This window comes from Salvelinus sp. IW2-2015, linkage group LG33 (assembly GCF_002910315.2).
Source record: "Salvelinus sp. IW2-2015 linkage group LG33, ASM291031v2, whole genome shotgun sequence".
Classification (NCBI taxonomy): Eukaryota; Metazoa; Chordata; class Actinopteri; order Salmoniformes; family Salmonidae; genus Salvelinus; species Salvelinus sp. IW2-2015.
In genome coordinates this window covers 31047748-31054118 of record NC_036872.1, presented here as the reverse complement: position 1 = coordinate 31054118, position 6371 = coordinate 31047748, and positions in this window count along the sequence as shown.

The following is a 6371-nucleotide window of genomic DNA, read 5'->3' as shown; positions in this document are numbered from 1 at the left end:
CATAATCAATTCCGCTTTGCACACTCTTGCCTGCATCTAGCTGGTCTAGGGTGTAATCATTAGTCCCACAGTTGCAAACTAGTTTCTATTGGACAAATTCAGGTATGTTTAACCCCGTTTTGTTCTGTTTGCTTCCGTTTAAGAAACGTTAACAGAAATTCGGGAATGAATCCACCCCTGATCACATGCCAAAAGTTCACTTTCATAGCAGCCACATAAAAGCATGATCCCTTTGATCGTTGTATTCCTTCTCACATCTACAGGCTCTCCTCCACGCACATTTTCCCTTCGCTTGTGGATCAGCTTTTTGTGACCAGTCGAAAAAAATCTTTCCAAGTCAAACTTTCATATCATAAACGCTGCATAGAGCCTACATGATACATTACGCCTTTTGTTATGACTTGGCGTAATGTATTGAGACACTTATTTTGTACCTGGGGACTTTTCATTTGAAAGCAATAGTATTCACAGGGGCACCTGCGCCCGTCGAGAGAGGGTGGGAACAAAACACACAAAAGACTATCATCGAGACTGCTGGGCTGTATCTCTTTGTCCAGGAGGAATTCAACCACAAGTAATAGTTTTCCGTTTTAACTCGTGTTTTGTTTCCTTCTAAGCCACAATTCCTCCGGTGGAGATGGTGTTAAATATCTTCAACAAGAAATACGGTTTACAGACTGGTGACAGCGGTACTTGGCTAGGCTAAGTTAGCATAGCATTCTCTCCAACCAAGGCAGCATCAACACTGATTGCATTATCTGACCGACTTTGTTAGCTAGTGGTGAGTGGACATTGGAAATAAATCACCCAGAGTGTTTGTTTCAAGGCAAGAATTTAGTTGTCAAGTAGTGAACACCAGCACTGTTTTAACCATGGAGGAAGCCGACAAATGACAATCAACCACATGGGGATGGCGATCTGCATGTGGAGGGACATGTGCCTCTGGCTCCACTTGATAATACCACACGGTTAATCAAATCGAATTATGTTTGTCACATGTACGGAATACAACAACCGTGAATTGCTTACTTACAAGCCCGTTTTCATGGAGATGGCAAATATAAGGACATTTTTTTCTGTGCAAATCAAGTTTAGATCTAGCTGTTAATTAGCATGCAATGATGCTCACGGACAGGTCCTGGCAATATTATTACCAAAACAGCTAAATGGGGATGCTATTGGCCCTCACTACCCCCAGATACGCAGGGTGACTACCAAGAGGCTGTAACTAAACTGAATGGGTTTTTTGGAAGAAAGGATTTTTTGCATCACTTTAAATCATTCACCAATGCCTGGCAGCGTCAGCCTAGAGAACCCCTAGAGGTATATGCAGCATAAATAACTAGTCTTGTGCTAGAGGCATTTCCTGACCACGGCCAGTCAACAAGGGAAACAGAACTTTTCAGAAGGTTCATAGTAAGTCTTGACCCAGTGTTGCAATCAAAATGTTATGAACATGGAGCTGCTATCTTAGAGCTGGCCTTGGCTGTGGCATGCAAGTGTGAATGTGCTCAAGAGGCACTGAAAAGGGCCCCAGTCTATCAGGCCAGCCCCACAACACTACTCACACTCGAGACATTGCCTGACTGCTCACATAGGCAACCGCTGTCTACCCTGGTGTCCTCCACAGCTCACACTGACCAATCCCCTGGAATAATGCAGGCCATTCAGGATCTCAAAGCTGACGTTAAAGCACTGACTTGATGTGAGTCATCTGAAACAAACACAGTAACGACTGCCCTCTGCACCCAGTCACCAGAACGAGTCATACAGAGACAGACGTCACTCTCCTGACTGGTTCCGTTCAGAGAGGGGCAGAGAGAGATGTCGCTCCCCACCGTATGCTTTGAGAGGCAGAGTCGGGCCTCCAGGCCCCTGTACTGGTTCCCTCGCTAGGACGGCTCTCCTCACAGCCGCTACACTTCCAGAGACCGAGGCAGGGGAGAAGTTCTTCCAACTACAATGACTGTAGACATTACAGTCCTGACCACCGACGCTACTCCATGTACCCGGAGCGGTGTGAATGTGCCGGATACTCTCAATCAGCTGAGTAGACTCACCGATCATCCAGCCCCTCCTCCAGGCAGTGACGACCCACAAGAGCAGGAGCATCGAGTCTGCTTCAGCGCCGAGGAGACTTCACACCAGGGAAGGAAATGAGTGCTAGCAAGCACTGAGGGCCAAGTGTCTGCTGTTGAAGAAAATGGGCCTGACAGGCTTACATTCTATGTTTTTGCTGTTATTGAGGACGCTGCATTACGAGCATTCCTTGATACAGGCTCAGAAATCTCCCTCATTAGTGAGAGCCTCCGCATGTCAATCCCCTCTCTTAGGAAGAAACCACTCCAAAAATCCCATGTGTTAGCACAGTCAGAGACTGGCGAGTGTCTTGATAGTGTCTAGGTACCCTCTCCATTGCTGTTAGAATAGGAGAAGAAATGTTCACCCATAATGTACAAGGAGTCAGAAACTAGGCAGTCATTCATTCTGGGATGGGACTTTTTGCTTACATCACGCCGTAATAGATCTGGGAGAGAAACAGTTACGACTGTGGAATTGGACTGGTCCCTTGCTGTGTTCTAGACACAATGCCCCACTCAGATGCAATGCTGTTACTTTAGCTCCCCTGTGCATCCCCACCATGTTCCAGATGAACCTTTTAGCTAAAGTACGACCCCCAACTGAGCATCAGTCAATGTCCTCCAACACGTTGGTCTATTTGAACCTGAACTTAGCAGCTTCCCAGATCTGTATGTGGCACATACTTTGTCCCAAGTCAAAAAAGGTGTCACATTCATCTGTGTAATGAACCCCACCAATGAGGAATGTCGTATCCCAAGTGACACCTTGCTAGGAATACATTGTAGTTGAGACCGCCTTTAACAATGTGCAGGCAAAACCACAGGCTCTTCTTAAACTTGACCTCCAGCACTCACCAGTGGACCGTTAGCAGCGCCAGCAGCTGGACAGCTTGGTGCACAAATACTCTGTCTTCAGTGCTCATGATCAGGACCATGGACACACAGATCTCATCAAACACACTACCAACACAGGAGACTCCCCGCCCATCCTTCAGTGCTCATGATCAGGACCATGGACACACAGATCTCATCAAACACACTACCAACACAGGAGACTCCCCGCCCATCCTTCAGTGCTCATGATCAGGACCATGGACACACAGATCTCATCAAACACACTACCAACACAGGAGACTCCCCGCCCATCCTTCAGTGTGCATACAGGACGTCGCCCAAAGTGAGAAAAGAACTGGACAGGCAAGCTGAAAAGCTGTTAGTTCCAGACCTTATTTAGGAGAGCAACAGCCCCTGGGCTTCTCCTGTTGTGCAAATGCCTTGATTTCAGGAAGCTGCCACGGACATCAGATGCTTTGGACAGCTTATCAGGTGCATGCTGGTTCAGCATAATGAACTTATCTAGTGGTTACTGGCAAGTTGAACTAGCTAAGGAAGACAGAAGACTGCCTTTACGACTGGCAGCTCCTTGTACCATTTTAAGGTCATGCCGGTGGGCCTCACGGATGCTCCTCCCACTTTTCAGAGATTAATGGAGCTTGTACTCCGTGGCCTACATTGAAACGTGTGTCTCATCTACCTTGATGTGTTGGTTTTCAACAGGACCTTCATGGCACACCTACAGGACTCTAGAAGAAGCGTTCATCCGGTCCCAAAAGGCTGGCTTGAAGCTCAAGACAAGCAAGTGTCATCTTGCTCACACCTAAGTCACATTCCTTGGACATGTCATATCCGTGGATGGCTTGCAGCCTGACTCAAAGAACCTGGACAAGGTCAAAGACTGGCCCACACCCAGAACGTCTTCTGAAGTGCAAGCCTTCACAGGTTTCTGCTCCTACACAAGGTTTGTTAAGAACTTTGCTTTCTGTTGTGCCTCCATCGAATGCTCTGACACAGAAAGGGGTTAGATTCCACTGGAGCTCTGAGTGTGAGGAAGCATTTCACACACTTAAAAACGTTCTCACTAACCCCCCCATTGTGGCACACCCAGTGTTTACAGAGCCATTCCTACTCTACGCTGTGACATCACAGGCTGCCATTGGGGCAGTGCTTGCACATTGCCAAGACAACCGGGAGTGTGTCATAGCATACGCCAGTCACACCCTCTCATCATCAGAAATTTGGCCACCTATGACTGAGTTATGGGCTGTTGTGTGGACTGTCAGAAATGTTATGCATTTCCTGTCCAGCAGTTCATTCAGTTATAACAGACCACAAGCCTTTACTCAGCCTCAAGAAATGTCCAGTGGATAGTGACCCCACAGGAAGGACAGGACATTGGATCTTGGAATTGGATGTGTATCACTATGTCATGGTACACAGGGAAGGAAAATGACACGCAGACGCCATGTCACGGAGACGTGAACACACACAAATCAGCAAAGAGGTACAGCGTTAAATCACTCACCTCAGCCCTGGGTCTGAGCCTCCTCTTCCCTCCCCTCTTCCTCCATCTGAGGGCCTATACAACGCTGCACACCCTGCTCCTATTTCAGACACTTCTGAGACACTAGCCATTGACTTGGAGGAGCTACGACGACAACAGCAAGGAAATGCGTGCCTCAGCACAGTAATGTAATTGAAGGACGCTGGGGGACATAAACCATCACTGGGGGGTACCTCAAACATTCCTCTGCAGCAATGAGGAAACTCTGGGTTTCCCTGCTTAACAATACAGAGTGGAGTCTTATGTAGGAAAGTCACAGCTCTCCCTCAGAAAACAGTCTAGATGACTGTTTTCTGAGGTACTGCTTCCAGAGGCACTCATCCCAAAAGCTCTGACTTTCCTGCATGGATACGTGTTCAGTGGAGCGTACTTTGCCGAGAGCTCGTAAACTGTGTTATTGGCCCTACATGTCTCGTGACATTCACAAATATTGTGCGAACTGTCTCCCATGTCAGACCCGCAGCTCCCCAACTCCCACTTCGAGGGCCCCGCTGCAGTCCATCAATGCTGGGCGGACATTCCAGAAGGTCGCAGCTGACATCACTGACTTGCCCGTCACCTCCCAAGGCAATAGGTATGTGTTAGTTGTAACAGACTTTCACACGCTTTGTTAATCTTTACCCCCTTAAAGCGTGCCACACCTGCGCCTTTTGTTTTTTCACCTGACAGGCGCAGGTGCCCATGGTAATACTATTGCTTTCAAAATAAAAGCCTGCAAGGTACAAAATAAGTGCCTCAATACATTACGCCAAAATAAAAGTCATGACAAAAGGCTACAGTTGTAGCCAAGACAGTCGTGAAGAGGGCACGACAAAACCTATTCCCCCTCAGGAGACTGAAAAGATTTGGCATGGGTCCTCAGATCCTCAAAAGGTTCTACAGCTGCAGCTGCACCATGGAGAGCATCCTGACTGATTGCATCACTGCCTGGTGTGGCAACTGCWCGGCCTCCGARCYCAAGGCACTACAGAGGGTAGTGCGAACGGCCCAGTACATCACTGGGGCCAAGCTCCCTGCTATCCAGGACCTCTATACTTAGCGGTGTCAGAAGAAGGCCCTAAAAATTGTCAAAGACTAGTCATAGACTGTTCTCTCTGCTACCGCATGTCAAGTGGTACCAGAGCTCCATGTCTAGGTCCAAGAGGCTGAACACCTACTAAAATGGCTACCCAGACTATTTGCATTGCCCCCCCTTTTACGCCGCTGCTACTCTGTTATCATCTATGCATAGTCACTTTAATAACTCTACCTACATGTACATATTACCTCAACTAACCGGTGCACATTGACTCTGTACCGGTACCCCCCCTGTATATAGTCTTGCTATTGTTATTTTACTGCTGCTCTTTAATTACTTGTTGCTTTTATTTCTTATCTGTATTTTTTTTAAACTGCATTATTGGTTAGGGGCTCGTAAGTAAGCATTTCACTGTAAGGTCCACACCTGTTGTATTCGGCGCATGTGACTAATAAAATGTGATTTGATTTTGTTTGAGCCAGGTGTTTGAGTAGGCTAAGCGAGGTAATTGAAAGTGAAAAAATAATACAGCTCTCGCTCTCTTGCTTAATTTTTTGTTCACAACTGTTCAACTATTGTCTTCTCTCGCGATGTCAACTACTCACCACTTTTTATGCGGTGCTTGCTAGCTGTACCTTATGCTTTCAGTACTATATTAATTCTCTGATCCTTTGATTGGGTGGACAACATGTTAGTTCATGCTACAAGGGAGGTCATGGAATGGTATGAAACCATGTGTTTGGTGTATTTGATACCATTCCACAACAGTCATTATAACCAGACCGTCCTCTCCAATTAAGTTGCCACCAACCTGTTGGAGCATTCTAGCATGTATTTGCATATTTCCGTTAGGGAACGCTTACTCTGGGAA